Source organism: Stomoxys calcitrans, chromosome 2 (assembly GCF_963082655.1).
Source record: "Stomoxys calcitrans chromosome 2, idStoCalc2.1, whole genome shotgun sequence".
NCBI classification, from domain to species: Eukaryota; Metazoa; Arthropoda; class Insecta; order Diptera; family Muscidae; genus Stomoxys; species Stomoxys calcitrans.
Genome location: NC_081553.1, coordinates 198,638,010 through 198,662,645, shown reverse-complemented (window position 1 = coordinate 198,662,645; position 24,636 = coordinate 198,638,010). Strand labels below are relative to the sequence as shown.

At 38.7% G+C, this 24,636-nt stretch overlaps 1 long non-coding RNA gene across 1 annotated transcript in view; it reads right to left on the bottom strand.

The window, feature by feature from the left end:
* LOC131995046 (uncharacterized) overlaps positions 1–24,636 on the bottom strand; it is a 124,815-nt gene that overhangs the window by 60,054 nt on the left and 40,125 nt on the right. Inside the window, exon 2 of the long non-coding RNA XR_009397101.1 lies at positions 19,951–19,978. This is a non-coding gene — a long non-coding RNA (uncharacterized LOC131995046). The remainder of the gene's footprint in view (positions 1–19,950; positions 19,979–24,636) is intronic.

Sequence of the window (24,636 nt, the reverse complement as noted above, 5' to 3'; positions counted from 1 at the left end):
ATGCCCCAAATATTTTTTCGAACTCGTGGAGTTAAAAGGGTTCTTGAGAATCCAGATGTAAATAAATACCCGGGCCCGAATAGAATATCTACACTTGTCTTACGCAAGTGTTCTTCGACGCTGGCTCGTCCATTACGAAACCTTTTCGACCTTGTCTACCGTGCGGGAGTCTTCCCGGCGCTTTGGAAGGTTGCACTTGATGTTCTGGGCATGAAAATACAAAGTGATGTCCGTTGGGCTAAACATGTATTTGAAGTGTCGAAAGAAGCATTCAAGTGTTTAGGCTTTCTTAAACGGTGTAAAAATAACTTCACTCCGTCTGATCTTCTTAAAATCTACACCACTTTCATAAGGCCGAAAATTGAGTACAACTCACATGTATGGGCTGAAGCTTCAAAATCATCATTGGAGCTACTGGCCCGTGTACAAAGATTATCGATGGCTTTGATTGGGGACCGTGGGGTATCCAACTCTATTGTCTCCCTTCATCACCGACGCAATGTGGCGCTTGTTTGTTTGGCGCTTTTATATCGGTACTTTCACGATGTGTGTTTTGTCTGATATTCGTCATCTTATTCCTGATGTAAGGATGTATGTCAGGGATACTAGACATTCCAGGAACTCACACTCGTTTGTAATTGATTGGCCACCGAACGGCACAGTGCATTATAGAGAGAATTCTTATTTCGTCTTAACCGTTCGTATGTGGAATCGACTTCCGGCTAATGTTTTCCACCCACTTTGATATCTAAAGATTTGAGACAAATGTCAATAAGCACTACACCCTTTTTAAAGATACAAAAAAGGAAGTCTACAACAATTTGATGTAATGGGAAAAGAGTTTTATATGGAAGGGCCAAATCCCCCCGCCCGAGTGATGCTAGCTCTTCAATGGCTCCCGTAGTCCTCTCTATATATTAGCTCTAGGGTGCCTCAATTTAATACAACTTTTGCATACTTTCCTTCTTGGACATTACAGGATTTGACGGAAATTTTGCTCTTGGTGTCTTGTTAGGACATCAACGAGTGTAATCCCTAGATATATCTATTTTCTCACCTTAAAAGTCATTGACAAAACCTCCCCAACGCAATTCCTCGTGGAATGTTTATTAGAATGGGCAAAACAATTTCACCGATTTATTTTTAGCAAATTAGGTTTATAATTAAACTACAAATCTAAAAATAACTTGCAAATATGATAACTGTGATTGATGTTCGCCATAAATAATTTTCCCATTCTAAAATTAACCCAATTAAATGAAAATCCAAACACCTCCAAAATTTCTTAGAATTTTTGCGAATCCATCTCGAAAATTCATTAAACAAACCAAAATGCCACAAATGTTCGATTATTATGACTAAGCCCTAGACCCCATTGTCTCGACAATAAATCATTCAAATAAGTTTCATAAACTTAAGAGGCTTAAAATGATTTTGCAGTTTGTGTGTTGTTGTTTGTGCCTGATAACGTCAAATGGTTGTTACCTATAAATTTAAATTTGACAGCTGCTTACCCCTTATTTTGGGAGTTTTTATAAAATAATACTGCTGCCGCTTTCAATTAACTCGCCGCCGCTCGACACCATTGGACAACAAAGTATGTCTGTAGACATTAATGTCCATATTAAAATAAATTAGGTTAACACTCATTACCAAGAAAGCCACAATTTATGGGTATGGCCAAAGTAAATTTTGCCATTTAAGGGGAAGGGTTACGATGATATTCAACCACAACTCGTAGGTGAAGGAAAACCAATATTGCTAGCCATTGGATACAATTTGTGGTGAGTACACCATAAAAAAAGGAAAGAAAATTTCAAGGAAATATTGTCTTTAGAGAGAGTTTGATTTTGATTGTCTTTAGGGAAAACTTCCTAGAAACTAGGTATTTAGGGAGTGGCGGCTAAGCTCAGTCCTTATGGATTACACCCTAACTGAGCTGCTTATTGATAAAAAGTACTGTACCACTATTCCTGATATAACCGATTGGAACTACGATATCCTTGGTAATAGAAATAACATAGACTTCTCTACGGATGGTTCCAAATTCCAAGTCGACCAGGTGGGCTTTGGGGTGTACTCTAATGATCTAGTACTGGCCATGTCGAAAAGGTTACCCGACCACTGCAGCATGTATCAAACGGAGATCTTATAATCAAAGAAGTGATGGCTATGATATAATGTCATAACGACGATTGGCATAAATATCTTCTCAGACAGCCAGGCAGCGATTAAATCTCTGGAGAACGTTTTTCTGAACACAAAAATCACCCTCGACAGTCGGACCCTCCCCTTACCCTAATTTTCAGAAACGCCAGATCTCGGAGATGGGTGGTGCGATTTAAGCGAACTTTTGTGTGCTCTCATATAGTACCCTTAAAATAAAAATTTGGTGTCCAAATTTCGGATGGGGTACCTAGGGGTCCCTACCCACCCTAAAACCTACCAAACATATATTTAGACCAATCACGACAAAATCGGACTCAAATGTAAGGTTTTTAGGATAAGAAAACGTATCTGATATCCAATTATCGGACCAATTGTTAGGGGGATCACCCCTACCCCAAAAACACCCCTAAATCGGACATATTTACCGACCATGGCAATATGGGACTCAAATGAAAGGTACTTGCGAGTAGAATACGAATCTAATATCCAAATGTGGGACCACGTTTCTGGGGGTCCACCCCTTCCCCAAAACACCACGCACACACGACTTATATACTGACCATGGGAATATGGGGCTTAAATAAAAGTTACTTGAGTGTAGAATACGAATCTGATATCCAAATATGGAACCAAGGGTTTTGGGGGCCACCTCTCCAAAAACATCCCCCAAAGCTGACAAATTTACGACCATAGCAATATGGGGCTCAAATTATAAATATTTGTGAGTAAAGCAAGAATCTGATATCAATATTCGGGAAAAAGTGTTTATAGGCCACCCCATCCCCATAACACCACCCAAATAGGAAGTATTTGCTGACCTTTGCAATATGAGGCTCAAATAAGAGGTATTTTAGAGTAGATGATGAATCTGATATATATTTTCACTTTGGGAGATGGGCGGCCACTCAGTGACTTGCCCATCTCCCAAAACACCCCCCAAACCAGTCATGCTTGCCGACTATGGAAAAATTGAGCTCAAATGAAGGGTATTTGGGAGTAGACCATGCATCTGACATCAACATTCGGGACCAACTGACTAGGGGACGTCCCACCACTATAACAACCCCCAAGTAGGACGTATTTGCTCACCAAGACAATTTGGGACTTCAAGACAGTGGAGCTCTATATTCATAGTTTTTAGCGCCCATACCCCAAACCGGATATATTTGCTGTCTTTTTCATTAAGGAGTTTAATTGAATGGTATTTTAAATTAGAAAGCTAATTTTATATCCAATTTTCAGGCCAATGGCAATATGGGGTTCAAATATATGAGAATAGAGCACGTTGCTGATATATTTTCAGGGCTTAGTGTTTGGGGGACCACCCCACTCCTCAAAACACCTCTAAATCGGGCATATTTACCGACCATGTCAATGTGGGGCTTAAATGAAAGGTATTGGGGGGCAGAGCAAGAATTGATACCCATTTTCGGGGCCAATTTTCTGGGGGTCTACCCCTTTCCCAAAATAACACACAAACAGCAATTTTTTGCTGACCATCGCAATATATTTAGGTCTCAAATAAAGGTATTTGGGAGTAGAATACGAATTGGATATTTTTGATTTTATTTTTAGGGCCAAGTGTCTGGGGGACTACCTCACACCCGAAAACACCCCTAAATCAGACATCATGGAGTACACCTTTCATCTAAACTTAGATTCGTGGACCAATAAAGATCATATGGGATTCACATAAAGGAACTTATATTGTTAAACTGTTTGTCAAGCGATATACTATTTTCGTAGCATGGTTTTTCACTAAAAGCTCTTTAATCGTCGAAAATTAATATTCCTAAGAAAATTTTGTTCCATATAAAGTAAAAGAAGGAGCAGTGGAGCGGGCTCTGTCCATCTAGTTCGGTATAAAAAAGAAGGCCCCAAATCATAAACTTGCACAGGAAAGCACTCACAGATATATTGGAAGTTTTCCCCTGTTCCTTAATGGAATGTTCATGGAAAATTTAGCAATTAGTATGAAATTTTCCCTAATGACAAAATTTCTAGAAAGTTTCTCTCAAAGACAAAATTTCTGAAAATTTTCCCTAAAGTCAACATGTGTAGAAAATTTCCCTTAAAGACAAAATTTCTAGATAATATAATTTTCCTCAAAGATAAAATTTCTAGGAAATTTCCATCTAACACACAATTTCCAAGAAATTTTCCTCAAGGACAAAAATTCTAGGAAATTTTCCTCAAGGACAAAAATTCTAGAAAATTTTCCTCAAGACCATTTTTTTAGAAAATTTTTCTCATTGATAAAATTTCTTGGAAATTACCCTCAAAAGACAAATTTCTAACATTTTCCTCAAGGGTATAATTTCTAGGAAATTTCCCTCTAAGACAACATTTTTAGGAAATTTCGTTCAAAGACAAGATTTTTAAAAAATTTCCCCCAAAGACAAAATGTGCAGGAAATTTTCCCTAAAGAAAATCTTTTAGGCATTTTTTTAACCAATGTTTGTGGGCAATGTTCCTTTAAGGCAAAATTTCGAAAACATTTTTACTTGAACAACAATTTTCTTTCCGTTTGATTGAATTTGTTCAAAATTTTACCTAAGATAATATTTCTAAGAAATTTTGCCTAAAGAAAAAATTTAAAAAAAATGTTCCTAAAAATTTTTTTTAAGAAATTTTATAAAAACAAAAAATTTTTACGAATTTTTACCTAAAGACAAAATTTGTAAGAAAATTTACCTATTAACAGAATTTCTAAGAAATTTTACCTAAAAACAGAATTTCTAAGAAATTGTACCTAAAGACCACATTCTTAAGAAATTTACCTCTGCACAAATTTTCTAAGAAATTTCATTGAAATTTTTTCTTTGGAAAAAAATGTCATAGCCATTTTCATATTTTTCTCTCTGTGTATACTTAAGCCGCATCAAAAACCACAATTTTCATCTAACCCAATGTCATGGTGTATGTTTCGCTTCATTCATTTTGTCATGATCTCCGCTTTTGGGTGGGATATTGAAATGTGTCGCAGTATTCGAGGATATCGGCATTGGAATCACTCGACACATCATTACATTTTCATGATGGCAAGTGTGAATGAATGGCAGTCATATTTGTTGCCTGCCATGCTAGATGATGGTATGGCAGCCATCGTCTTTCTACTATGCTTGCCGTCATAGGAGAAAAGGTTAAATGGCACTTTTATGTTATGGGCATGTAGGGCGGCATATACGAATATGACATCGTTATTTTTTAATAACTTCATGTCTAATAAGATTTTATTAGAGATGTTAACAAAATGGCAGATTTTCTATAATATAGTGAGGTGATGGGGGGGAAAAAGGGGGACTTTATTAAAGATACATTTATTGATAAAAAAAAAATAGATTTTTTAATATGATACTGCAGTGTCAAAATTCATTCAATATGGATAACAGAATGAAGGTTTCTCAATATTGACCTTTGTATGGGCAAAGTAAAACTCTTTTTAATCCATTCAAAATTCCAAAGGGTCATTTTCCCTTAATCTACTTTCGTTTGTGCCCTACTATGGATCATATATGTGGTGTATATTGAAACGGTATCGTTGCGAGGTTAGGAAATTCCAATTCCTAAAGAGTCTAAAACCTTTTATCAACCAACATATTGATGGCAATCAAATTGGAAATTGTTGCAAAATCCACTCTTGGACATTCATAGGAAAAAGTGAAATGCCACTGTGACAGGTGCAGATGCAATGCAAAGTCATAGTTAAAGGCAACAATGCCAGGTGACTATGAAATTGACTTTGAAAGCCATTTATGACAGTGTCATGCGTAGTGACTATTTTGCCTGCTCTATGGGCTATGGCAGCATGAAAGAGTTTGACAAGGCATAGGAATTCGTTTCGAATACAATCGTCAACAGCACACATGAGTGATTCAAACGATCCTTGATGAGTTTTTGTTTTGTTGCTTTAGTTTCGTTAGTTTGTTTGTTTGTTCGCACAGACATATGAAACGCAATCAATGACTAAACGAATAAAAGAAGCTTTAAGAACTTCATAAAGCGATTGTTTTTGTTGGCAGGTGTGCAATGATGCTAACAACTTTTCCAACTAAAACAGTTTAGTGCGAAATGGAGCAAGTGAGAAGGACATTTGCTAAAAAGGATTTGACACAAATTTCCACCCCATAAATATATGGCCCTGGGGTGTCCAATAAAAGCTTTAGGAGCAGTAGTTTTTTTTTAAGAAAAATACAAACTCTCTAAGACAAAAATGTTAACTAAGGGGAAAGTTGAGTATTTAGGAATATAAGGATTTTAGGTCAGTGGAGCGACACCCCAGAAAGGTAAAGAGCTCTCAAAACTCAAGAGTAATCTTAACGGGCGACGAAGGTTTCCCACATTTTGTGCTATCTTCCAGATATATACACTCCTCTATCGATTGATGCGAATTTTTACTTAATCCACCAAACAGATATGTTAACCATATTGGTCAAACTATGTATTTGAAGTGTAGAAAGAAGCTTTCAAGTGTTTGGGCTTTTTTAAGCGGTGCAATAATTTATTCACTTCCTCTGGCCTTCTCAATATTCATACTACCATCAGGCCAAAGATGGAATATAATTCAAAATTTGGGCCTGGGGTGTCCAATAACTATAAAAGCTTTTGGGGCAAAATTTCTTTTTTGGGAAAAATGCAAACCTTCGACGGTAAGTTTGTTGCGGAAGGAGATTGAATGTAAAAGGATTCAATGGTAGTTTGGATGATGATTTAAGATCAGTAGAGAGCAACCAAGAGTAAACTTAACGGACGATCAAGGATCCCTCAGCCATATCAGACTTGAGTGGATCGATTGGTGCCAAAAACACTTAACAGATATGTAAGCCATATTGGTCAAAGCATGTATTTGAAGTGTCAAAAAAAGCATCCAAGTGTTTTGATGTTCTTAAGCGGTGCATGAATTACTTCATTGCTTCGGACCTTTTCAATATTGTTTTTTTGGACCGAACTGCTTGTATGTGACATCGGTTTCCGACCATGTCTTTACACCTGATTATAACATTAAAAGACTTAAAGCAAATATCAATAAAAACTACTCCTATTACAACACTACTCTTGGAACAATGATGTTGATCGAAGGTCTATAATTACGGAATTTATCGTGAAGGAATACTTGAGGAGCTTCAAACCATTTATGTAACCCGGAACTGATGGAAAATTTCCGGCGTTGCTACAGAAGGAGGCAGACTATCTGGAGCCCCATCTGGCCAATACTTTCACAGCGTGCCTGGAACTTGCATATATTGGGTTGCCCAAAAAGTAATTGCGGATTTTTCATATAGTCGGCGTTGACAAAATTTTTCACAGCTTGTGACTCTGTAATTGCATTCTTTCTTCTGTCAGTTATCAGCTGTTACTTTTAGCTTGCTTTAAAAAAAAGTGTAAAAAAAGTATATTTGATTAAAGTTCATTCTAAGCGTAAAAATGCATTTACATTCTTTTAAAAAATCCGCAATTACTTTTTGGGCAACCCAATATTATATATACTCCGAAATCCTGGCAGGAGGCAGGGGTGATATTTATACCCAAGCCCGACAAGGCATGTTATGCGACATCAAAGGCCTACAGGCCTATAAGCCTTACGTCCTTTCTACTCAAAACCATAGCAAGTATTGTGGACACCATGATAAAGAGTAAGACATCCAGCGAACTGCTCAAATACAAACATCATGCATATGTCAAGAGAATGTCGGTGGAGACTGCCCTGCACGAGGTTGTGTATAAAATAGTAGAATCTTTCGATGCCAAAACATAAACAATGGCGGTATGCATTGACATCTCGGGGGAGGCTTTTAACAATGTGCGGAGTGACATGCTGATCCAATCTGGATAACTCATATGCTAAGGAACAGTTGGATAAATTTGTGTGTCCCATGGCATAAAAATAAGGGAGAAAGTGGCACAGGGCACACCACATGGGGGCATCTTATCGCCATTCCTATTGGTGACCACCATAAATGACCTATTACGGATGCTGACTGAGGAGGGATTTGAACTCGTCTGCTCTGTAGAGGATGTTTTAGTACTTCTTATTGGTAAGAGTCCAAACCAGCTATGCAGAAGGTCCGAAAGGGTCTTACATATGGCATATGACTGGGCTAGAACCAGAGGTTTTAATCTAACTCATAGAAGACCGAAATCTGCCTGTTCACGAGGAAGACGAAGTTGGGCCAATTTAACACACCACGTTTCCTCAACGAAACGATTTCGCTATCTGACAAGGTCAAATACTTAGGTGTGATCTTGGACAGGAAACCGAATTGGAAGTGTCACATTTAGGAGCGTATTGAGAAGTCTCACAGATGTTGGACACTATGTAGATGGGTCGTAGGCCCGAAATGGGGGCTAAATCCGAGGATAATCCATTGGCTCTACAGGAGCGTGAGAAGAGCATAATTACTTACGCCTCAGTAGTTTGATGGACTGCTATGGAGAAAAGGCGCAACATAAGGACCGTACAACAGTTTCAGAGAACATGTTACCTTGGCATAGGCGGAGCGATGAGGACCACGCCCACTAGGGCAAATGCAAATGTTGCCGCCCATGAACATTCCACTAAAGAACAGGGGCAAACTTCTCACATATCAATGAGTGCAGTCCGATTCAAGTTTAAGCTAAATGATAAGGGGCCTCCTTTTTATAGCCGAGTCCGAACGACGTGCCGCAGTGCGACACATCTTTGGAGAGAAGTTTTGCATGGCATAGTACAAAAATACGATTTTATGGTATTAGAAGGTCAGTATTATATACAGGATAACACTAAATCATCAAATATTGTTTGGAAAATGTTATTTTACCCAAAAAACTCTGCAAAATTATAAATACTCCGCAATTGGGTAGGTTAGGTTATGTTAGGTTGAAAAAAGAGTACAGATATTAACCCCCCCCCCATGCCACTACGGACACACACCTAAGCCAGTAGTCGGCTTGTTGTGCGCTCTAAGAGCATTTGGTTATATATGGTAAATATCCGGGTATTTACCCAATTTACCGGGTAAATACCTTTTGGGTATTTACACATCGCCCATCTTTAGGCATACTCTGTGCGTTCCATTGTTTTGAGAAGAAAGGACTTAAGGTTTATAGGCCTTTGGGTCATTGCCGGGCCTGGGTATACGTTTAACACCACCCTTAGCTCCTGCCAGTCAATCGAAACATATGCAATTCCTAGGCATGATATTGGGTTGCCCAAAAAGTAATTGCGGATTTTTCATATAGTCGGCGTTGACAATTTTTTTCACAGCTTGTGACTCTGTAATAGCATTCTTTCTTCTGTCATTTATCAGCTGTGACTTTTAGCTTGCTTTAGAAAAAAAGTTTAAAAAGAGTATATTTGACTAAAGTTCATTCTATCCGCAATTACTTTTTGGGCAACCCAATATTACGACCGCATGGGGCGCCAGTTCATCCTGGCGGTCCGAAGCTCTTCAAGATTTCCTTTACCATAAATCCCGTAACAATGAGCCTTCGAACAATCTCATTGTTCCTAGATTCCGGACATGAGCGTCGTCACACAGTGGTTCAAACTGGGAAAAAATTTGAAATAAGCCCAAGAGCGGTAAAAAATGTTCAAGACATTTGTGGAGGAAAATATAGGCTTTCAGAAAAATGGCGTTGGTTTATGTTTTTAATAAAGGGTGATATACATGGTGTCTAAGTTCTCCACTTTCGACTTCTCCAATCTTCTAAAGGCTATAAGTTTTGATCTACTGAACCGATTTGCATGATTTAGGAAGGAAAATTGTTTTTACCACTCATTTAAATAGATAAAACAAGTAAAAAGGCGTTAAGAACGGTTGAGCCGAACTTTGGATACCCACCACCTCGGGTATATATATAAACCATCTTTCATCAAAATTCGGTAAAAATTTCATACCTTATGTCCCATATCAGTTATATCGAAATATGTTGCGATTTGGACCAAATACTAATAAGTGCAGTAGCTGTATCTAAAAATAAACCGATCTGAACCATATACGACACGGATGTCGAAAAGCCAAACATAAATCACTGTGTCAAATTTCAGTGAAATCGGATTATAAATGCGCTTTTTATGGGGCAAAGACTTTAAATCGAGATATCGGTCTACATGGCAGCTATATCAAAATCTGGACCGATTTGGGCCAAATTTCATAAAAATGTCGAAGAGCCTAACACAAAGCACTGTCCCAAATTTCAGCAAAATCGGATAGTAAATGTGGCTTTTATGTGCCTAAGACCATAAATCGAAGGATCGGTCAATACGGCAGGTATATCCAAATCTGGACCGATCTGGGCCAAATTAATGAAGGAAGGCGAAGAGCCTGCCATATAGACCGATCCTCCGACTCACTGTCCCAAATTTCAGCTAAATCGGATAATAAATGTGGCTTTTATAGGCCTTAGACCCTAAATCGGAGGATCGGTCTATATGGCAGCTATATCCAAATCTGGACCGATCTAAGCTAAATTGAAAAAGGATTTCGAAGGGCCTAACACAACTCCCCGTCCCAAAGTTCAGCAAAATCGGATAATAAGTGTGGGGTTTATGGGCCTAAGACCCTAAATCGGCAGATCGGTCTATATGGGGGCTATATCAAGATATAGTCCGATATAGCCCATCTTCGAACTTAACCTGCTTATGGACAAAAAAAGAATCTGTGCAAAATTTCAGCTCAATATCTCTATTTTTAAAGACTGTAGCGTGATTTCAACAGACAGACCGACGGACATGTCTAGATCGTCTTAGATTTTTACACTGATCAAGAATATATATACTTTATAGGGTCGGAAATTGATATTTCGATGTGTTGCCAAAGGAATGACAAAATGAATATACCCCCATCCTTCGGTGGTAGGTATAAAAATTTTGACTTATTTCCAATTTTTTCGCCATTGTGCGTCATATTATGTGAAACAAGTAAAAGCGTGCTAAGTTCGGCCGGGCCGAATCTTATACACCCTCCACCATGGATCGCATATGTCGAGTTCTTTTCCCGGCATCTCTTCTTAGGCAAAAAAAGGATATAAGAAAAGATTTGCTCTGCTAATAGAGCGATATCAAGATATGGTCCGGTTTGGACCACAATTAAATTATATGTTGGAGACCTGTGTAAAATGTCAGCCAATTCGAATAAGAATTGCGCCCTTTGTGGGCTAAAGAAGTAAAATAGAGAGCGATTTATATGGGAGCTATATCAGGCTATAAACCGATTCAGACCATAATAAACACGTATATTAATGGTCATGAGAGAATCCGTCGTACAAAATTTCAGGCAAATCGGATAATAATTGCGACCTCTAGAGGCTCAAGAAGTCAAGATCCCAGATTGGTTTATATGGCAGCTATATCAGGTTATGATCCGATTTGAACCATATTTGGCACAGTTGTTGGATATCATAACAAAATACTACGTGCCAAAATTCATTCAAATTGGATGAGAATTGCGCCCTCTAGAGGCTCAAGAAGTCAAGACCCAAGATCGGTTTATATGACAGCTATATCAGGTTATGGACCGATTTGAACCATACTTGGCACAGTTATTGGATATCATAACAAAATACTACGTGCCAAAATTCATTCAAATTGGATAAGAATTGCGCCCTCTAGAGGCTCAAGAAGTCAAGACCCAAGATCGGTTTATATGACAGCTATATCAGGTTATGGACCGATTTGAACCATACTTGGCACAGTTATTGGATGTCATAACAAAACACGTCGTGCAAAATTTCATTCCAATCGGATAAGAATTGCGCACTCTAGAGGCTCAAGAAGTCAAGACCCAAGATCGGTTTATATGGCAGCTATATCAAAACATGGACCGATATGGCCCATTTACAATACCAACCGACCTACACTAATAAGAAGTATTTGTGCAAAATTTCAAGCGCCTAGCTTTACTCCTTCGGAAGTTAGCGTGCTTTCGACAGACAGACGGACGGACGGACGGACGGACAGACGGACGGACATGGCTAGATCGACATAAAATTTCACGACGATCAAGAATATATATACATTATGGGGTCTCAGACGAATATTTCGAGTAGTTACAAACAGAATGACGAAATTAGTATACCCCCCATCTTATGGTGGAGGGTATAAAAAGCGTTTTCATTAAAAGCCTCAAAATGTTCTCCGTTGTTTCCGCTCTTGTTACCATGCCGTCCACCAACGAATCAGCCTGCAATAATATGTCTTTCAGTTGGAAAATTATTAATAATTTTTTTTGCGGTTTAAGTTTCCAGCTCCGTCAAGATTGAATATGGTTTTAAATTACTATAGGTATCCCCAATTTCAAGAAATGGTTCCATTGTTTATTTCTGGGCAGTGTGAGAGGGTGAGAAGTCAAGATCTCAGATCGGTTTATATGGCAGCTATATCAAAACATGGACCGATTTAGCCCAATTACAATCCCATCCGACCTACACTAAAGAAAAGTATTTCTGCAAAATTTCAAGCGGCTTGCTTTACTCTTTCGAAAGCTAGTGTGCTTTCGACAGACAGACAGACGGACGGACAGACGGACGGAAAAGGCCAGATCGACTTAAAATGACATGGCGATCAAGGATATATGTACTTTATGGGGTCTCAGACACATATTTCGAGGTGTTACAAACAGAATGATGAAATTATTAATATACCCCCATCCTATAGTGAAGGGTATAAAAATTTACCCAGAATAAACAGTTGGTCTAAATGTTTAAAAATGCACGCATAAATGCTTCAACCTATGGCAAATGAAGCCATTAAAGCGGCACGACATGTGTAGAAAAACATCTATACATATAATTTTTTTTTTTTTTTTTTGCAACAAAACTTTTGTCTAAACATGTGTTTTGCTCAGAGCAAGTATTTTATTGTGGTTCTTTGTTGCCACTATCTAGCAGAAAAGCAAAAGTGTCTCCTTCCCCCGAGGATATTTTGGAGATTATTTGCCTCACATATGATTTTGTTGCCGTTGATTTATTTTTTTATGAATCTTTTTCCCCCTCGCAAATTTACAAATTCAAAATTTGTTTTCCATAAAATACCACAAGAGCAATGGCATTTATTGCCTTTTTTTTTTGTTTTGCTTCTTTATTTATTAATTGCCACACAAATAATTTCTAATAAAATCATCGAAAATTGTGGAAGAAAGAAAAAAAATATCTTATTTGAGATTCACCATTTGGTTGGTTTGATTTTGATTTTTTTTTTGTTCTTTATCGGAAATTGGGTCATTGTCTGATATAATTTTTTGTTTTTATTGCAAAACTTAGATCGCGTGCGATCTTGACATTTTTTTTGTGTGTGTATAGACATTGAGGCGATTAGCTTGAATGTTGTTTGATTTGTTCAATGAAAATAAATCAAAACAATTGATATTGTTGAAAGATGAATTGTACGCAAAATGATCAGTTGAAGTCTAGAAAAATAAATTTGATTATCAATAGGAGGGGGCATGAAAAAAGGAAGAAACAAGTAAAAGCGTGCTAAGTTCGGCCGGGCCGAATCTTATATACCCTCCACCATGGATTTGCATTTGTAGAGTGCTTTTCCCGGCATCTTTTCTTAGGGAAAAAAGGATAAAAGAAAAGATTTGCTCTGCTATTAGAGCGATATCACGATATGGTCCGGTACGGACCACAATTCATTTATATGTTGGAGACCTGTGTAAAATGTCAGCCAATTCGAATAATAATTGCGCCCTTTGGGGGCTCAAGACGTAAAATAGAGAGATCGATTTATATGGGAGCAGCATCAGACTATAGACCGATTCAGACAGACCACGTGTATTGAAATGGTCATGAGAGGATCCGTTGTACAAAATTTCAGGCAAATCGGATAATAATTGCGACCTCTAGAAGTCAAGATCCCAGCCAAATGGAATAAGAATTACGCCCTCTAGAGGCTCAAGAAGTCAATTTCCTAGATCGATTTATGTAACAACTATATCAGGTTATGGGCCGATTCGAAACATACTTGGTACAGTTGTTGGAAGTTATAGCGCAATACGTCGTGCAAAATTTCAGCCAAATCGAAGAAGAATTGCGCCCTCTAGTGGCTCAAGATGTCAAGATCCCATATCGTTTTATATGGCAGCTATATCAGGTTGTGAACCGATTTGAATCGTATTTGACACAGTTGTTAGAAGTCATAACAAAACACGTCATGCATTATTTCAGCCAAATCGGATAGGAATTGCACCCTGTAGAGGCTCAAGAAGTCGAGACTCCAGATCCAGATCTTTTTAGTATTCAGAGAGCACAACAAACCGATTACCGCCCTACTCGAAATGGGACAGTTCCCAAACCTGTCACGGGAAAGGTCCTCTGGTGATAGGGACCGGTACCAGTTCTCGTCTCCTTACATGGAAGAAACCTATCACTTTCATAAGGGTTTGTCGCTCGAGGTGACGAATTGTCAACATTCGATAGGTCCTGGGGCAGTTCAAAAAGGACGAGGTATATTTGGGGCTTAAGGGTGGTACTATATTCGCTTTTAGCGATTTTTTTTCATGACTACTTTTTTTAGGTAATCGATTTTGAAGCAAAAAAGCTGGCTGATTTCTTTCAGTAGGACATTGATTATTCATGAAAACAATTTCATGAAAGTATTATGTTATCATTGAGATTTTTTGCAGTGTTTCTACGAAGTAAACGTGAAAAACATTTGTTTTCACCTGTGAAAAACGAGTGTATTACCGGCCCTTAGGAGCATGTCCAGAGTGTAATGGGATTTTCCACAAAACCGAACCTATACATCACCCGGTTCACACTTAAAGACGTAGCAACTATCTATTTCAACCGATCTGCACGAAAACTGGTATGGAATGTTTTATTGCTCATCTCAAAGTCTCTGCTAATCTCAGGTTTGGATTTGGAAGTCCATATGACCATAGTGCAAAAAACACGCGGTTTAAACCCTTCAACACTTTCCGACGGCTCTTTTGCGTATGTATTGGGCAAAAGTGTTCTTATTCGCCCTATCTAAAATGTTTGATTTGATGTTCCCTTTCCTGTCCGACAAAATGAAACATTCTCTTCTCCTGAGGAGATAAGTACCATCATAATTGTCTTGTACCTGCTGCTTAATCCTTGTGTGCCAGGAGACTTCTTCTAACGGCAACAGCTATACCATTAGCAAGCACCATTTTTATAAAACTATTTGCCAGAGAATTCCCTATGTATTATAGATGGCCTCATTCCTAGGTACATCTCCTTAAGTTGTCTCTCTACTAGCCAAGTTGTGTAAGTCAAAATCTACGGTTATGGAATCAGGTCAGAGAGTTCTTATTTCGGCTGAGCCGTATCTTGGGAACCCAATTCTGACTATTCGAGATACCGGTATATAGGGAAGGTTAAACACTGATTTGGACCATTGGACGTAATATCAAAACTACAGGTGCAAGATATCATGCAAATTGGACAACAATCGCAGCTCCTAGGGGCTCAATATGTCTAAACAGGAGATAGGTTTATATATTCTTGGTTGAAAATCAAATCTCCACCCCCATATATTAAAAATAACATATGTTTGCTGCAAAGTTAAGCCATTATGGAGTAATTTGACTCACCTCAGTTAACCGCCATTAATTTTCATGGCTATAAAAAGCCAACAAAGAAATAAAAATACTTGTCCTGAAACTTTTTATATCCACCACCTTAGAATAGATGGTATATTCATTTAGTCATTCCGTTTGCAACACAACGAAATATCCATTTCCAAACTTACAAAGTACATAAGTTTCTGATCGTCATAAAATTTTAAAATGATTTAACGATATGTCTGTCCGTCTGGCCGTCCTTCAGTCGTTATCACGCTAGAGCATTCAAAAATCAACATATTAAGCTGAAATCTTGCACAGATTTGTACATCTTCAATATGCAGTTTAAGTTTTTGAATGGATTAAATCGGATCATATTTGGTTACATTAGCATAGAGTGATCTGCCGATTAAGGGCTTAAAGCATTTATTACCCGATTTTGCTGTATTTTGGAATAGTGAGTTCTACTGAGGCCCCCCATATCCATTACGAATAAGGTCCGTATCGGATCATATTTAGATATAGTTGCCATATGTAGCGATCTAACGATTTAGGGTCTTAAGCGCATAACAGGCACATTTATTTTCCGAAATTAGGAACACTATGGTTTATTATACCCGTCGGCATCCTAACCGTATATGGTCCAGATCGGACCATATTTGTATATATTGGGTTGCCCAAAAAGTAATTGCGGATTTTTCATATAGTCGGCGTTGACAAATTTTTTCACAGCTTGTGACTCTGTAATTGCATTCTTTCTTCTGTCAGTTATCAGCTGTTACTTTTAGCTTGCTTTAGAAAAAAAGTGTAAAAAAAGTATATTTGATTAAAGTTCATTCTAAGTTTTATTAAAAATGCATTTATTTTCTTTTAAAAAATCCGCAATTACTTTTTGGGCAACCCAATAGTTACATATAGACCGATCTGCCTATTTAGGGTATTTAGCATATAACAGCTGCATTTGTTACCCGATTTCGCTGAAATTTGGAATAGTGAGCTGAACAGGACTCCCACTATCCGAACCGAATACGGTCTAGATCGGACAAAGTTTGATGTACATGGGTACCGTATTTGTCGATCTGGATCTTAAGACCATAAAATTCGTATTTTTACCCACCATGGGGGTATACGATCAATATGGGGATATAGGTCCCCCTAAGTACCGATACCTCGATATGACTTCTTGAGATCATTGAAGCCTCAATCAATTCCCTATTTGATTACTATAAAATAATTCGAATAAAAAGGGGAACATTTTTAGCGGAATCCATGGTGGTGGGTATCCAAGATTCGGCCCGGCCAAATTTAGCACGTTTTTATACCTTCCACCATAGGATGGGGGTATACTAATTTCGTCATTCTGTTTGTAACTCCTCGAAATATATATATAAAGTATATATATTCTTGATCGTCGTGACATTTTATGTCGATCTAGCCATGTCCGTCCGTCTGTCCGTCCGTCTGTCCGTCCGTCTGTCTGTCTGTCCGTCCGTCTGTCCGTCCGTCCGTCTGTCCGTCCGTCTGTCCGTCCGTCTGTCCGTCCGTCTGTCCGTCCGTCTGTCCGTCCGTCTGTCCGTCCGTCTGTCCGTCCGTCTGTTCGTCCGTCTGTCCGTCCGTCTGTCCGTCCGTCTGTCCGTCCGTCTGTCCGTCCGTCTGTCCGTCCGTCTGTCCGTCCGTCTGTCCATCCGTCTGTCAGTCCGTCTGCCCGTCCGTCTGTCCGTCCGTCTATCCGTCCGTCTGTCCATTCGTCTATCCGTCCGTCTGTCCATTCGTCTGTCCGTCCGTCCGTCTGTCTGTCGAAAGAACGCTAACTTACGAAGGAGTAAAGCTAGCCGCTTGCAATTTTGCACAAATACTTCTAATTAGTGTAGGTCGGTTGGGATTGTAAATGGGCCATATCGGTCTTTGTTTTGATATAGCTGCCATATAAACCAATCTTGGGTCTTGACTTCTTGAGCCTCTAGAGGGCGCAATTCTAATCCGATTGGAATGAAATTTAGCACAACGTGTTTTCTTATGATGTCCAACAACTGTGCCTAGTATGGTTCAAATCGGTCCGTAACCTGATATAGCTGCCATATAAACCGATCTTGGGTCTTGACTTCTTGAGCCTCTTGAGGGCGCAATTCTAATCTGATTGGAATGAAATTTTACACAACGTGTTTTGTTATGATATCTAACAACTGTACCAAATAAGGTTCAAATCGGTTCATAACCGATCTGGGATCTTGACTTCTTGAGCCTCTAGCGGTCGCAATTATTATCCGATTTGCCAGAAATTTTATTCGACGGATCCTCTCATGACCATCAACATAGGTGTTTTTTGTGGTCTGAATCGGTCTATTGCCTGATACAGCTCCCATATAAATCGATCTCTCTATATTACTTCTTGAGCCGCTAAAGAGCGCAAATTCGAATTTGCTGACATTATGGTCCGAATCGGACCATATCTTGATATCGCCCTAATAGCAAAGCAAATCTTTTCTTTTATTCTTTTTTTGCTTAAGAAGAGATGCCGGGAGAGGAACTCAACAAATGCGATCCATGGTGAAGGGTATATAAGATTTGTCCCGGTCGAACTAACCACGCTTTTACTTGTAACAACATATTTCCCTGAAATTTGTGACTTCTATAGGATTTTTCGGCATCTTTACCGAATTTGATCCAGATTGTCCCGTTACAAATGTAGTATGATAAACATATCCATGGTGTTGGGTATCCAAAGTTCGGCACAACCAAACTTTATGTCTTTTTTACTTGTTTCAACTCATACAAGCTAGCAGGAAATATTAGACAACCAGAAAGCTTGTAAAAATATATTCAAGTGTTTTATTTTAGGAAATCAGTTTTAACGCTTCCTTGTCTTGTTTGTTTTTCCAAAGAACTCTTGTCGAATTTCAAGGAAAAACTTTTCCTTGAAAAACAATAAAATTGAGCTGTTTCTTAACCTTACAAGATCATGCCACAAAGTACTATATATTCTCGAGAGACATGCACAGGTACTAGCCCTACACATGCCGCCTACATATATAGAAATAGAAATGCCAAAGTAAACGCAAAAAGACTACTTTGCGAGTAAATATAAACATTAAAAGAGTTTCAGTTCCTGTGTATATTTCAATGTAATTACAAGTGTTTATAGCTGAGAGAGTAAATAGAACTTGGAAAGACACAGGAAAATGTAAAGAAAACATGTAGGAAGGCAGAAATGCCCTACCACCCAACTTGGAAAGACACAGGAAAATGTAAAGAAAACATGTAAGAAGACAGAAATGCCCTACCGCCCAACCAGCGACAGCAGGACACAAAGTAAAAACTGAAGTTTGCACAAGCCATGGCGTGGGAATATATCCTTTGATACTAAACAACATAAATGCTTGTGCGATGCGATGCATATATAAGCCTCTTACCAATACGACATGACAACAAGTACTTTGTTTGTATTGCTCTGTGTTGTGTGTATGTGTGTGTGTGTGGCTGAGTATATATACATATGTATATGGAAATGGAACTTTAACAATTTATTTTGTATTTGACCATTAATGCCTCAAAGGCACCACAACAAGTTGAGAGTGCTCAACGATATGGCAAAAGTTCACATATTGACTTTGGAAGAGGACAACTCAAAGGTTATCTTCATTTAATTATTTGCCAGATGAAAATTATTTGTCACATACAAAGTTCAAGGCCAAGTGTAAGAACAATATACATTTTAACCCTCCGCCCTAAAGGCCTGGCTAATTTCAGATAATATGTGGTTAGTCCAAGATTGGTAGTTATTTATGTGTTGTCATGTCAATGTTGATGTTGATGTAGGTCTGCTCAAAATTGCAAATAACTGGAAAGGAAAATGTTATGGCTATGCGTAGGAGTGGATTGGCAGTAGTATGGTTGTAATACTTTTCAAAGTGGTAAACATAAGAAAAAATTCTAAGGAAAAGACTTCCTAGTAGGCTTTAATTGAAATTCTAATGGAATTCTTCACATATTTGTAGTTTAAGTTGATATACATACGTTTGCATATTAACAAATGTGGACACATTTCAAATCATCTTTATACAAAGAAGTAAAAATAAGAGACTTTTCCGAGTTTTTTATCTATAAGGGCGAATATCATATATGTATCAATTTTCTGTGAATTTATCTTTCGATACTTAGGATTTTGATAATGATTTGGAGGCATAGATGAAGGATGAAGGATGTTATCTTTAAGCGAATTGAAACCAGTGGGTAGTGAGTTCGAGGCGATTAAAGAGCTGCAAAATATTATACTTACTTCTTTAAGAGAACAGCCTCTGAAAAATCTGCAAGTGAACAAGAAAACGTAGTTCATAATTATTATTATTATAATTTTTTTTTTTGCCAAAAGTATTAAATTTGTGAATTCATGTATTAAAATGAAAAAAAAAACAAATAAAAGAATTGAGGATTCGTAGAAAATCAAACAAGTAAAAGCGTGCAGAACACCGAATGCAAAATTTCAGCCAAACCGGTCCACAAATGCGGTTTGTAAGGACTCAATAAATCAAATTGGGAGGTCGGTTTATATGGGTGCTATATATGGTTATTGACCGATTTGGACCGTACTGAGTTGTTGGATGTCATAACATGCAAAATTTCAGCCAAATTAAAAAAGTCAAATCGGGAGATGGGTTTATATGGGAGCTATATCAGGTTATAGACCGATTTCGAATGTACTTGGCACAGTTATTGGAAGTCATAACACAACACTGCATGCAAAGTCAAATCAGACAGTAATTGCGGTTTCCAGGGACTCAAGATGTCAAATTGGGAGATCTGTTTATATGGGAGCTTTATCTAACTCTGAACCGATATGGCCCATTTGCAATCCCCAACTACCTACATTAATATTAAGTACCTATGTAAAATTTCGAGTGTTTAGCTTTACGCGTTCGATCGCTATCGTGATTTCGACAGACAGACGGACGGACTTGGCTAGATCGACTCAGAGTGTGGAGACGATCAATAATATATATACTTTATGGGGTCTTAGACGAGTAATTTCAGGTGTTACAAACGGAATGACTATATTAGGAGAATTTTGTTAAATTTTTATACCCTTCACCATAGGATGGGGGTCTTCTAATTTCGTCATTCTGTGTGGCTATGGAGCAGGCACATCCTCCTGTAGAGACAAAGAAGGAAATCTTGTAAATGACACCGATAGCATGCTGAGGATATGGAAAAAACATTTTACCTCGCTACTAGTATCCGATGTTGGCGGCGAAGAGGATACCGCAGAACCAATTATTGTATAGAATGTCTGCCTCCTAGTTAGAATGAGGCTCAAGTAGCAGTGACCCGACTGTACAACAACAAGGCAGCAGGAGACGACAGTTTACACGCTGAACTATTTAAGACCGGGGACGATACGATGATGAGGCGTATGCATCAGCTTGTGTGCGCAATCTGGCTAGAAGAACGCCTATCCGATGGTTGGAACCTTAGCATACAAACATACCTCAGCATGTCCTGTACACATGAAAGGAGACAAAACGGAATGTTCCAACTACAGAAGAATAAGTCTCCTTCCAATCGCATACAAGATATTCTGGAGCGTACTGTGTGAAAGATTACAACCTAAACTCCTAAACTCAATGAGATAATTCGGCCCTATCAATGCGGCTTTAGACCTGGTAAATTCACCATAGATCAGATATTCTCACTGTTCCAAGTCCTGGAAAAGACCCGAGAAGGACAAATCAACACCTACCGTCTCTTTGTTGACTACAAAGTCACTTTCGACAGTCCTATACATTCAAAGGTATTTCAAGCCATGTCTGAGTTTGGTATCCCAGCAAAATTAATAAGACTCTGCAGGATAATACGCGTTCCTCAGTTAGAATTGGAAAGAATTTCTTGGAACCATTTAATACCAAACGAGGTTTCAGACAAGGAGACAGCATATCATGTGATCTCTTTAATATTCTGCTGGAAAAGGCAAACACAGTGTTACACGCAAACCGGGTCGACCAAAAGCCCGATGGAAAGATCGAGTGGTGAGATCGATGAGCGCAGAAGATCGACTGGTGGGATCAATTAGCGCAGAAGATCGAGAGCTTGGAACGCTTTTCTAAGGGTAGCTGTTCTGTCATAGCCAATTAAAGTAAGTAAAGTAATGTAAGTAAGAAAGACCAAATGACACATGTATTAGGGATCGCCACCATCCTTCACTTCACGTCTGTCATTTGACAGTGTTGTGGTTGGTATACTGAGGGAAATTTGGGTGTGGGAAAATTCATTTTGGCAATCTTTTTATACCATCCACCATAGGATGGGGTATACTAATTTTTTCATTCTGTTTGTAACTCCTTAAAATATTTGTCTAAGAACCTATAAAGTATATATAATCTCGATCGTCATGACATTTTTAGTAGATCTAGCCATATCTTCCGTCTGTCTAAAAGCTAAGAGTTTAGCTAGCCGCTTGAAATTTTTCACAAATACTTCTTATTAGTGTAGGTCGGTTGGGATTGTAAATGGGCTATATCGGTCCACGGTTTGATATAGCTGCCATATAAAACGATCTGGGATCTTGACTTCTTAAGCCGCTAGAGGGCACAACTTTTATCTGATTTGACTGAAATTTTGCAAGAGATGTTTTATTATGACTTCCAACAACTGTGCTGAGTATGGTTGAAATCGGTCCATTACCTGATATAGTTGCCATATAAAACGATCTGGGGTCTTGACTTCTTGAGCCACTTAAGGACGCAATTATTATCCGATTTGGTTGAAATTCTGCATGACGTGTTTTGTTATGACTTTCAACAACTGTGCTAAGAATAGTTCAAATCGATCCATAGCCTTATATAGCTGTCATATAAACCGATCTGGGGTCTTGACTTCTTGAGCCACTAGAGGACGCAATTATTATCCGATTTAGTTGAAATTCTGCATGAGGTATTTGTTATGACTTTTAACAACTGTGCTAAGAATAGTTCAAATCGGTCCATAACCTGATATAGCTGCCATATAAACCGATCTGGGGTCTTGACTTCTTGAGCTTGGGCTCAATTCTGATCCAATTGTGGTTCTTTATGACTTCCAACATCTGTGTTAAGTATGGTTCAAATCGGTCCATAACCTGATATAGCTGCCATATAAACCGATCTAGGGTCTTGACTTCTTGAGCCGCTAGAAGGCGTAATTCCTATACGATTTGGCTGAAATTGTGCATGAAGTGGTTCGTTATGACTTGCAACTTGTGCTATCGTATAAATCGACCCATAACGACCCATCGACCCATGCCATATGAACCTATGTGGGTTTTTGACTTCTTAACCCACAAGAGGGCACAATTATTATCCGATTTGGTTGAGATTTTATACAATGGCTTCTCCCATGACCTCCAACATATGTGTCATATATGGTCTGAATGGGTCTATAGCCTGATACAGCTCCCACATAAACCCATCTCCCTATTTTACTTCTTGAACCCCTAAAGGATGCAATTCTTATTCGAATTGGCTGAAATTTTACACAATGACTTCTATTATGGTCTCCAACATTCAATTATATTGTATTACGGTCCAAATCGGACCATAACTTGGTATAGCTCCAATAGGTGAGCCCCAACGGACTTAGCATAAACACTAGAAGGACTGAGGTGTTACTTGAGATGATTGAGCACTCCCGCTTGCAAGCAAACACAACCTTTCCAATCGTAGGGTGGCGGTTATTGTCCTATTTGGATGAATTTGAGAAGAATTTCTAGAATGTCTTTTCGGTTACATGAACTGGGTGAGTTGGTTTCCAATGGAAGTGCGATAAAATCCTTAAATCGGCGTCATGTGTGAGTAATACTCACACACTCCACTAAGTATACTCGCAGCACCACAGTTGGGTATCGATATTCCTATGAAGATGCACATACATGTGGGCGTATAGGGCATCGCTTGCTTCAGATTCATAGATTCCGTCCAAATAATGCCATCGCCCAATTTATACTTATGAAGTCGCTCGAATTTTACCATCTCTTACTTCCAAGTTGCCTACAGCGGAACCTGTTTCCTTGGGAGGAGAAAAGGTTCCATTTACAGAAAGCACAAAATACCTGGGTGTTTTGCTGAACAGAAAATTTAACTTTAAATCCAACATTTTGGAAAGGACAAGAAAGGCAACTGTTGCCCTATATACCTGCATGGGAGCCATTGATATAAGTTTGGGGTTTAGACCGCGTGTCATGCATTGGGTATATATTGCAGTTGTGAGACCTATAAGGCTATATGGTGTTGTGGTCTGGTGGACGGCTCTTCAAAAGTCAACCTACTGCTAATAGGCAACCGGATCAAAAGGATGGTTTGTTTGTGCATCACAGCCGCACTGAGGACGACACCATCTGATGCACTGAATTTAATGCTATATCTTATGCCTCTGGACATTGTGGCTAGACATATTGCAGCGACCACTGCCGTGTTGTCAAGGAAGCTTTCCCATTGGTCATGTGAAGGCTACGGATAATGTGTTATCCTTGATACAATATTCGATGTTCCAGGCAGAGTGGATAACACCCTATTTGAGCCGATTTTTGATAAAAGGTACTGTACCACTATTCCTGATAGAACCGATTGGAACTACGATATCCCTGGTAACAGAAGTTATATAGACTTCTATACGGATGGTTCCAAACTAGACGGCCAGGTGGGGATTTGGGTTGTTCTCTTAAGATCTATAAGTGTTCATATCGAAAAGGTTACTCGACCACTGCAGTGTGTATCAAGCGGAGATCCTTGCAATTAAGGAAGTTTTTGAATGGCTAAGGTATCATTACGACGATTGGCATAAATATCTCTTCCGACAGCCAGGCAGCCATTAAATCCCTGGAGAACGTATTTCTGAACACAAAAACCGCCCTCGACTGCTGCAGATCTCTCAACGAGATGCCTGAACAGCTCAAAATTCATCTGTTCTGGGTGCCGGGCCACAGAGTTTTCCCAAG